The following is a 10,566-nucleotide window of genomic DNA, read 5'->3' on the forward strand; positions in this document are numbered from 1 at the left end:
CTCGTCTTAGAATCCTTCTCAATCTTTCGTTAACTGACAACATAGTCGAAAAGAATGGATGAGAAGGACCATGAAATCCACAAACCAGGAGCACAACCTAGACGCCCCCCTAATGGGCTTCATGGTCCAATTGCCCCCGCCCACTTTGCCCAATTATTGAACCAAACTCTCCAAATGGCTATCCTCTCTGCTTAATTCGCCTCTACAGTATCTCTGGGAAGCTCTTCAATGACGATGAATTCGTGGATCCGGATCTGGGTCACCTTATCGAAGCGGTTGAGCAGTAGATTTTCGAGTCGGTGCATCATCCATGTACTTATACGAGTAGCAGCAATACGTGTGGCTCTCGCAGAACCATCCACATCCTTCTACTGCTACTAACGTCGGCCGCATGCGGGATCTCAATCCTCAGACCCAAAATTACAAGGCCAAGTTCATGTGCAGCTACGGCTAAAGGATTATCCCTCGTCTGCACGTCAACCGGCTCTGCTACGTCGGCAGCGAGACCAAGATTTTTGCTGTCAATTGCAACATCACGTTCGCATCCATCATTTCCAAACCCCCACCGTCTCTCTCTACAAAATCCAGAAAGCAAAAAAAGGACAGAGGGAAATAGACGTAGAAACAGAAGAAGGAAAACTCGGATTCGAGTCTTGTACTCGGGAAAAACAGGTGACATCCCTGGTTAAGTCCCAGGTGCACCCACCCATCATCAACATTTCGACACCACCACCGCCCAACAACGGCGCCGACGGAGCAGTAGGCACTCTGGTCATCCTATCTTTCAGCAACACACTGATGGCTCCGTCGAGCAAGTTGATAGTTTTGCAGCCACGGTTGGTGCTAGCAACCAAGCAACCTTCGGTGGTGACCATTGGCACAGATAACTATCTGTCGTCGAGCATAGTCGAACCTCTAAACACTCCTCAACCTTCCCGCATATACCATCCACCGCCATACGATCTCGTCTTCGTATCAATGCTCTGATATTCTGAAGCCTAATCAGACGGTGCTGGAAGCTCAGACCAGGGTTTTGCACGGGCCCCACACGGATCAAGCCTCTTAGCGAAGACCAGGCTTTCAAGATGCTCGATACCATTTACAGATCGGTTAAAGGCAAACTGAAGGATGAGGAGTTGGTGTCGAAGTCGCAGCTTGGCATTGTTTGCGGCATTTTTGATAGGTCAACGAATGAACAAAGCACATGGGTAAATGATGGGTACCTCAAATTCCACCACAAAAGCACATGGGTAAAGGATAGGTACCTCAGTATTAAAACCCTAACCAGAAGATGCTCTCGAACGTGATAGCTGGAGCCACTCAGAAAGACATCAACTTCTGGAAAAGATAAAGACTCTCATCATGAATAAGTGCACGTTCCCACTCTTCATAGATGACACCATTATGTTAAAGAAAGCAAAAAAGAGAAAGCAAAAGTGAGGAATAAACACCCACCATAATGATGTGATTTACTTTTCTTGTTTTTTGACTGATGTAATTTATTTTCCGTATCTTTCGGAGACATCTATATAAACCCCATCAGAGGGTAATATGTATAAACCCCATCAGAGGGTAGTAAAAAAAAAGCCCAAAATAATGAGCTACAATGTCATGGGCGAAGGCCCATATGCCCAAAAGACCCAGACCCTCTATTACCACCAACCAGGTGATCAAAAGTACGCCCAGTACTTCACAATTATTCGGCAACTTGACGCTATTACCACCAACCAGGTGATAAAATGTACAACTCGTACTCTAATATCATTTGGTAACTAGCCATTCATGCCACCAACCAAGTGATGAAATGTACAACCCGTACTCTCCTTCATGTCACCAACCAGGTGATCAAAAGTACGCCTAGTATTCCAAATTATACATGAGCATTACTCATGTCATTCATATATAAACATTCATGAGCATCACTCACGACAATCATACATAAACATTCATGACCATCATTTATGTCAACATTCATGAGCATCACTCATGTTAACATTCATGAGCATCACTCATGACAAAGCTTCAAAGTTTCATTTACAGAGCTCTAGCTTCAAAGCTTCACCTACAAAGCTTCAGTGCAAGGTATACAAATACCGCATCCGAACAACCACCACTTCGGCCCATACATGGATTGAATTTGAAGTCTCTAGACAACAGACTCTATTGACCGAAGACTTGGGGGACTACATTATGTACCATATATTAGGCCTCAACTGGGCCTTATGAAAAATACTTGGGGGACTTAGCCCATTATTTATGTATTGAGGAGCAAGCCCTTATTTTATAAAATGGACTCCCTCACTTTCATTAGAGAGCACCCATTATTCATGTACTGAGAAGCGATCCCTTATTTTATAAAAGGGACTCCCTCACCCCCATTAGAGAGCAACGCCATCAGCTGAGTAATCGCCTCGCCGCGAGCATCACTTCTAACCTATCACTTATGTATTGTGGAGCGAACCCTTATTCTATAAATGGGACTCCATCACCACCACTAGAGAGCATCACCGCCTACTGAGCAACCGCCTCGTCGCAAGCATCAACTCTAGCCCATCATTTATGTATTAAGGAACGAGCCCTTATTCTATAAAAAAGACTCCATCACCATCATTAGAGAGCATCAATTCTAGCTCATCATTCATGTATTGAGGAGCGAGCCCTTATTCTATAAAAATGACTCCCTCACCTTCAAACGCTGCAAGCCGAGCCAAGCAAGGCAACATAAGCCATGAGCCGAGTAGCTTCGCAGCATGTGCTACTTCTAGTTGAGCGTCATTTCAGATTGAGCACTGCCTCATATCGAGCATCAGTTCAAGACAGCATCTAGTTACTTCGACCCACACATGGACTGAATTTCAAGTTTCCAGCCAAAAGACTCTCTTGACTGAAGACTTGGGGGACTACAGTTTATACCATATTTAGGGCCTCGTATTTAGACCTCGTATAAATACTCAGATGACTTAAATGTAATTATATAATAAAGGAATGGGCAAATATGTAATTAGGGAAGGAGTCCTTATTCTATAAAAGGGCATCATCACCCTCATAAACCCTAAGTCTCTCCTATCTAGAGCAAAGCTCTCACACTCTCTCCCTCACAAATACTCTCAGAGAAATACAATCAGTGTGGACGTAGTCCAAACCTTGGGGTGAACCACGATCATCTTGTGTTATTTACATTACTTGCAGATTCAAGGTCGGATTTACGTTGTTCCAAGACCTCCGGTTTTGTGCATCAACAATGTTGATTGACATGAGTAATGCTCATGAATGTTTATGTATGATTAATATGAGTAATGCTCATATATAATTTGAAGTACTTGGCGTACTTTTGATCACCTGGTTGGTGATAATAGTGGCAGGCTGCTAAATAATTTTTTGTAGTATTGGACGTACTTTTGATCACCTGGTTGGTGATAATAGAGAGCCTGCCTCTTTTGGGCATATGGTCCTTCGCCCATAACACTCTAGCCCATTATTTTGGGCTTGCCGTATTTTATTTTTATTTATTATTATTATTATTATTACCCTCTGATGGGGTTTATACAAATGTCTTCGAAAGATAAAGAAAATAAATTACATCATTCAAAAATAAATCTGATCTTCTACTCAATGGGTCACGCCCATAATTCCTTTTTTTGCATGACATCACTACCGCAATTATGTCTGCTTCTTTTTATTTTCTTTTGCTTTTGGCTTTTGCTTTCTGCTTTTCTTGATCTCCCCGCTCCTTCTCTGTCCACCCATGTTGTTTTGTAAGGTATCTTTTGCTTGCAAACCCACTTACTTTTCTTTGACAGCCTGGTCGTGCCCATCCATTCTCACTCCCATTTTTTCTTTTATGTAAAGGAAAAGAGACTTTGGGAATCTGTGAAAGAAAAGAGAGAGCTTTTCTGGTGCTTTGGAGACATTTTTTTCTATAAAGGAAAAGAGACTTTGGAGACATTCTTTTCTGTTGCTTTTGGCGCTGCAGCTGATGGTGATGAGGAAGATGACAGGCCAGGAACAAGAAGAGGGTACCCCCGTGCATGCGGTGTCCCAGAGGTCGGCAGTGAGGCGGGGGAGTTCACGGGAGTTATTTTAGTGCAGAAACGGTGGCGTTGGGGTCGACGACGACTGCGAGGTGGGTGCCGAGACGCTCTTATGTAGGGCGAATCCTCGTGCTTTAAAAGACCGTGCATTTACTTAACAATGAGTTTCATGGTGAAGAACTTGTGCAGCAGATAAAAGGCAGTTAACGGGCCACGGCAATTCCTGGTCATCCACGGCTCGACATGGTCTACTTGGTTGTAAATTTCATCAATGACTTCATGGTACGTCTTTAACCGGTAAAGCTCATTGAAGTAGTCGAAAGATAGAATGTTCATACAAAACACCTTCTCGAGCAATGAGTCAATGGATTTCCCACTTGTCTGTACCTCCATCCACATGTCTGGATTTCCCACATGGTTGTAACTGTGCCTTCCTTTTCCTGCATGTACAATGATATCCGAGACGTTCTCGACGGCTGAGAAATATGAGGGTGGATAACCGATGGCCAACTGCAATCGAAGCCATTACTTTTGACCAGCTTGTGGGTCCCGCAAGTCTACTGCGATGAATAGCTGCTGACATTGCGCTGAGTCAGGTTTGGTGTCGGGTTTTCGTAACACTCGTGATCCCTGTTGTTGATCGGCGAGGCTCCGTGGCTGCTGCAGCCGCTGCTACAGATGATGCTGAACTCGGCGGAGACAATGTGGTCGTGATGGTACTGCTTCTTGTGAGCAGCAACAGATAGCAAGGCCTTGAACATTTTCACCAAGCTTGGCGACAGAAGGTCTGACGACGACGAGAACCCGAGCCTCTGCATGATAGCGTCACGGTACGAGCGAGTCATGCCCAGGATCGAACTGGACACTACCATGGTCCTCACCAGGTCCGGGTAGAGTTCGACTAGCTTAAACGCCACCATCCCGTCGTAACTAAACCCAACTACCATGCATTTCTTCACGGTCAGAATTGAGGTACGTGTGGATGGGCTTGGACTTGAGGAAATAAAGGAACTTTTTCTCCATGGGAGTGGGACCCTTTGTACCGGCTGCTATTAGACTCAGCACGACGTGGATTGACAGCGGTGAGTACACCATGGTCATCTCTTTGGCCCCCTTGAGTGAGAAACAACTGCTTTGTGATTCTTAATCCGACGTCAGTTTGGATGCTTATGGATCTTGGAGCTCCATTTTGTCTCGGGAATCTGCTGAGCCTACCATGGTGTACCGGTACGGTACGTTCGAGTCATGCCCAAACTGACGACGACGACGAGAACCCGAGCCTCTGCATGATAGCGTCACGGTACGTTCGAGTCATGCCCAGGATCGAACTGGACACTACCATGGTCCTCACCAGGTCCACCTGCTGAGCCTGGGCCTCCGACGCCATAGCCCGGACGCAGACGTAACGAAACGACACCGCCGCCGTCGATCTCGACGACGCCATAGAAGCTATGACCCTCCGTATCAACCTCGTCGCCATTGTTGCGTCTCCGAGCTTCAACAACTGCAAACCAAGAGAGAGAGAGATGAGTGAATGAACAGGAGATTTGTGCGAGCTTGGTGGGTTTTGAGAAAAGTGAGAATTTCTGGGATTCTTCCGGCCAATGCATTGTCGGAGACGTTGAGAAACTGGAGTGAATGGAAAAATGCTGGGAAATTTTGAAACTGGATCAGACCGTTGAATCAAAGTTTCAGATCTAAGACAAATCATTCTCAAAGAATAAACAAGAGGGAAGAGAGATTGAGAGATACGACATCGGAAGATTGCATGAAGTCCCGACTCCCGAAGTGTCCTCCCCTCCTCTAATATCTGTAAAGACCCAAACTTCTTGGTGTAGTCTATAGTGTTTCCAGAAATGTAGAGAGAGAAAGATGAAAGCTTTCTACAGAGAGAAAGAGAAAGAGATGGTGTTCTTGGTTTCTGTGATTTTTTCTGGGAAAGCTTTGGGTTGTTGGGTTTTTTGCAAATTTTGCAGATTCACAGTGGATGTGAAAAAATGAAAGAGAACCGACATAGTTTTTTGTGTTGATTCCCACAGACGGCGCCAAATGTTGATGCACAAAACCAGAGGGATCTTGGAACAACGTAAATTCGACTGTGAATCTGCAAGAAAGTAAATAACACAAGAGGTATCGTGGTTCACCCCAAGGTTTGGGCTATGTCCACACTGATATTGTATTTTTGAGGAAGAGAGCTCTGAATATGAGAGTGAGAGCTTTGAGAGAGCTTAGAGCTTAGGGGATGTGAGGAGGCTTGCTCTGAATATGAGAGTCTTCCCTCATTGTGAAGGTGAGGAGTCTCTTATATAGAATAAGGGTTCATCACTTGTTACATATTTGCCCATTCCTTTATTACATAATTACATTTAAGTCCTCCGAGTATTTATACGAGATATAATACGGAGGCTCTAAGTATGATACAAACATATGAGTTATAAGCTTATATCTCTATTAATTAAATGTAATAACCATTTTTTATGATTCAATATCATCTCCCTTATGCAGATTTTTAAAGTTGAGATATTAAAAATTCTTCGTTCGGCTGCTTCGGCATGTAATAAGATAGTTCGAGAAATTGACTTCAAGAAACGCCACAAGCGAACGAGCGCAACCAACAATCATTTTTTATTTTTTTTATTTTTTATTTTTATGAAGCAACTTATCAAATGAACAGCTAACATATTGCAGATATGAAAACATAATTAAAAAGAAAAGATCTAATAGTAAATAAATATTTATACGAGTAATGATTTTTCTTATAATTATTATTTAAAAAATTCAGACATGACTGAGAAATAAATTTTTAATTTTATAATTAACTATACGGGAAAGTGCCTAAGGCCATACGAGGGCCATACATTTTTTGGGAAAAGGATCCGGGAATCTTAGGGATTCTATAATCTTGTCTGTTTATAGTACATCGTACGGTCAGAAATAATTTAAAATTCAAATATAAATAGTACCTAACAAAAACTAACCGTAAGATGTACGATGAATGGACAAGATTGCAAGATCCCTAGGAAAAGGATCCAACGAGGATCCCATTTTTTGTCAAATTAATTAGCAACTAACATGTGTAAAGGTCATGTGTCACATGTACGTGGATACATGGTACTCTTATGCTCACACGGTTTTCTAATTAAGGAGCGAGCTGGAATTATCATGTGAACCTCTTTTTTCCTCTAAACCTAGCTAGCGGAGAAGAATTACTGGAGATTAGCTATTCTGTAATCGTCGTGTGCGAAGTTACTTTCTCTCTTTCATAAGGGTGAGGACCATTATATTTGGAAAATCACCCTTCCATCCCCCAGCACCCTATTTTATTAATAAAATAAAATAAGAAAAGTATTATTGGCATTCTAAAAATTTTCTATATTAGAAAAAAAAATACATTTATAAGAAATGTAAAATAAAAATTTTAAAGTGTTAATAACTATTTCCAAAAATAAAAAGAAAGATAACGTATGTGTTATATAATACTTTTTTGAGTCGAAATGTGTTACAAATACTATCAGTCTGTCATGTGTTTCTTGTGGAGGCCTGCAAGACAGACATACATCAGGCTTACCAGCAGAAAAGTAATATTGAAAGGTTTTCAGCCCATTAATCTGTAAGACTTTTTTACTCTTTTTATTTGATTAGAATCTCTAAAAGATTTTCGATAAGGTTTTGAAATCTTTTGATAACAAGAAAGTTTTAAATTCGGTATGTGTGTGTGTGATTATATATATTTACCTTTAGCAACTAACATGTGTGAAGGTCATGTGTCACATGTACGTGTATACATGGTACTCTTATGCTTACACAGTTTTCTAATTAAGGAGCGAGCTGAAATTATTATGTGAACCTCTTTTTTCCTCTAAACCTAGCTAGCGGAGAAGAATTACTGGAGATTAGCTATTCTATTGTCGTCATGTGCGAAGTTACTTTCACTCTTTCATAAGGGTGAGGACCATTATATTCGAAAAATCTTCCTTCCACCCTTTTTTATTAAGACCATCTCCAACCCTTGGGCTAAAAGCCAAATTTTTTAGCCCGGAAAATTTAGCTTTTAGCCCAGAAACATATTTTCTGCTCGAACCCTTCTACTCTAAAATTTTAGCCCGGAATTATTAAAGAATGAAATTAGCCTAAATTTTTTTCTTAAATCAATTTTTTTAAAAAATTAAATATGTAGATTATTGTAAATTAATTTTATGAACATTTTAATCTAAAAAAATTTAAATTCCGATAAACATTTCGCATTTAGCCCGGGGGAAAAGCTGGGGGGTATTTGGCCCAGAAATAGCATTTGGCATTTAGCCTAAAATTTTAGCATGGGTTGGAGAGTGTTTGGAGGGGTAATTTGGGGAGTAATTTGACTTTTAGCCCAGATTGAAGATGGTCTAATGAAATAAAATAAAAAGAAAGATAACGTATGTGTTATATAATACTTTTTTGGAGTCGAGATGTGTTATACATACTATCAGTCTGTCATGTGTTTCTTGTGGAGGCCTGCAAGACAGACATGTGACAGGCTTACCAGCAGAAAAGTAACATTGAAAGGTTTTCAGCCCATTAATCCGTAAGATTTTTTTACGGGAGACTTTGGATGCGGTCCCTAGTTATGAATAGTCTTTGACTGAAACCTTGTTGGTTTTCAATTTTTGATCTAAGTCCCTGAAATTAATTGATAATTTATTTCTATGTACGTTACTATATTTTTTAAATTAAAAATTAAAATTTATAGTTGTTTATAGTAATGAGATTTTAAATAAAAAACCATAATTTGTGGGATTAAAAATATTAAAATATAAATATACTATTATGTGTGTGTGTGTGTAAACATGGGTACATTCATAAAAAATAACCAAAAAATTATTGTATCAAAACATGGGTACATTCTTCAAAATGGGTACATTTAGCAAAAATAAAAATGGGTACAAATAAATAAATAAATATGGGTACAATACAAATAAAACTTTAAAAAATATAGGCACAAAAAGAAATTAATATATGGGTACAAATTAAAACTGAAAGGAAAATTGGTACAAATTAAAAAAGGGTTGCAAATTAAAAATGGGTACAAACTAAAAATAAAAATATATGATAAAAAATTTAGCCATAAATATAAATATACTAATTGTAACATTTTTAATATTAAATGAATATATTTAGAAATAAAAAATATTTGATTATTGAAATAATTAATGATATTATTAATACAAATGACCTTGATAAAAAATTGAAAAGTAATAAGGTTTTAATCAATAGAGTAGTAAAAATAAGGATGAAAACCTAATTACTCCATTTTTTTACTATTTTTATTTGATTAGAATCTCTAAAAGATTTTCGATAAGGTTTTGATCTTTTGATAACAAGGAAGTTTTAACTTCGGTATGTGTGTGATTATATATATTTACCTTTATTTTTGTATACTTTATTGCAGATATGTAAAAGTAAAACTAAACGAGTTTTTCTTGATTTGTCATGTATTGATTATTTGAAATATATAGCGAATCATGCATGATGCTTAAATTTAAAGAAAATTAACGAAAATGATTTGAAAATTTTAGCTTTTAACCAAAATGACAAAATAAATATATAAATAAATAGTACCATGAGCGACTTTTTAGGCTAAAAATATCTTTAACATTAAAAGTGAAAAGTACCAAGAATATTTCATTAAAACTCTCTTAAATCTAACAATGTAAGATTTCAAGTGGTGGCTAGATTGCTATATGGACATATATGATGTTCGTCGCACCGCACCTCATATTCAAACTCTCTCACCTTTTTAAGTTTGGTTTGGAATAGTATCGCTATTTGTGATAAATAAAATAAAAATTAATAAAAGAAATTAGAGGAAAATGGAAATTAATTATCTTAAAACACTTAACAGTTATTTTAAGCTTTAATGCTTGTTGTTAGGAGAACTACTGTATCTGTATGTGAACGTACGCAATGCATGAACTAGCTAGCTAGGAGTACGTGCAAGTAGAAGTAGAAGTTAGAAGGAGGCCATGGAAAAACAAATGGCGCCACGTATATGCATGTGCATGGCAACATGGGGAAGCTACAGAAGCGCAAGAAGGGGCGGCCGCCCCTATCCTCATCAGAAATCAAGCCCATGAGCGATGGTATTGTCTCTCTGCATAGCGCAGGCTGTGCGCGGGCTCTTTTTCTTTTTCAAATACCAAGGCCAAAGAAAGGAGGAAGGGAAATCTGCGATTTGTAGCTTCTGGAATAGAGTTCGTATTCCCACGAAGACGGGAGGAAGAAGGGAGACTCCCCCTCCCATCACCACACGTGCCCTTGGAAAATTGGCCCAATTTGTTTTTTTTTTTTTTAACTATTGTCCAATCAATTTGCACCACCTAGCTTGCTATTTACATGTGTTTTTTTATATTTGTTTTTGAGTTATTGTCTAATTAATTTTCCCCTGATAGTTTTTAAATTGACAACGTTATTTATCTTTAAATTCATTATAAATCTATACGAGTCTCAAAAATATTTTATAAAGTATTAAGAACACGTAATGTTTTGAATTTTTATC

Source organism: Malus domestica, chromosome 01 (assembly GCF_042453785.1).
Source record: "Malus domestica chromosome 01, GDT2T_hap1".
Taxonomy (NCBI): domain Eukaryota; kingdom Viridiplantae; phylum Streptophyta; class Magnoliopsida; order Rosales; family Rosaceae; genus Malus; species Malus domestica.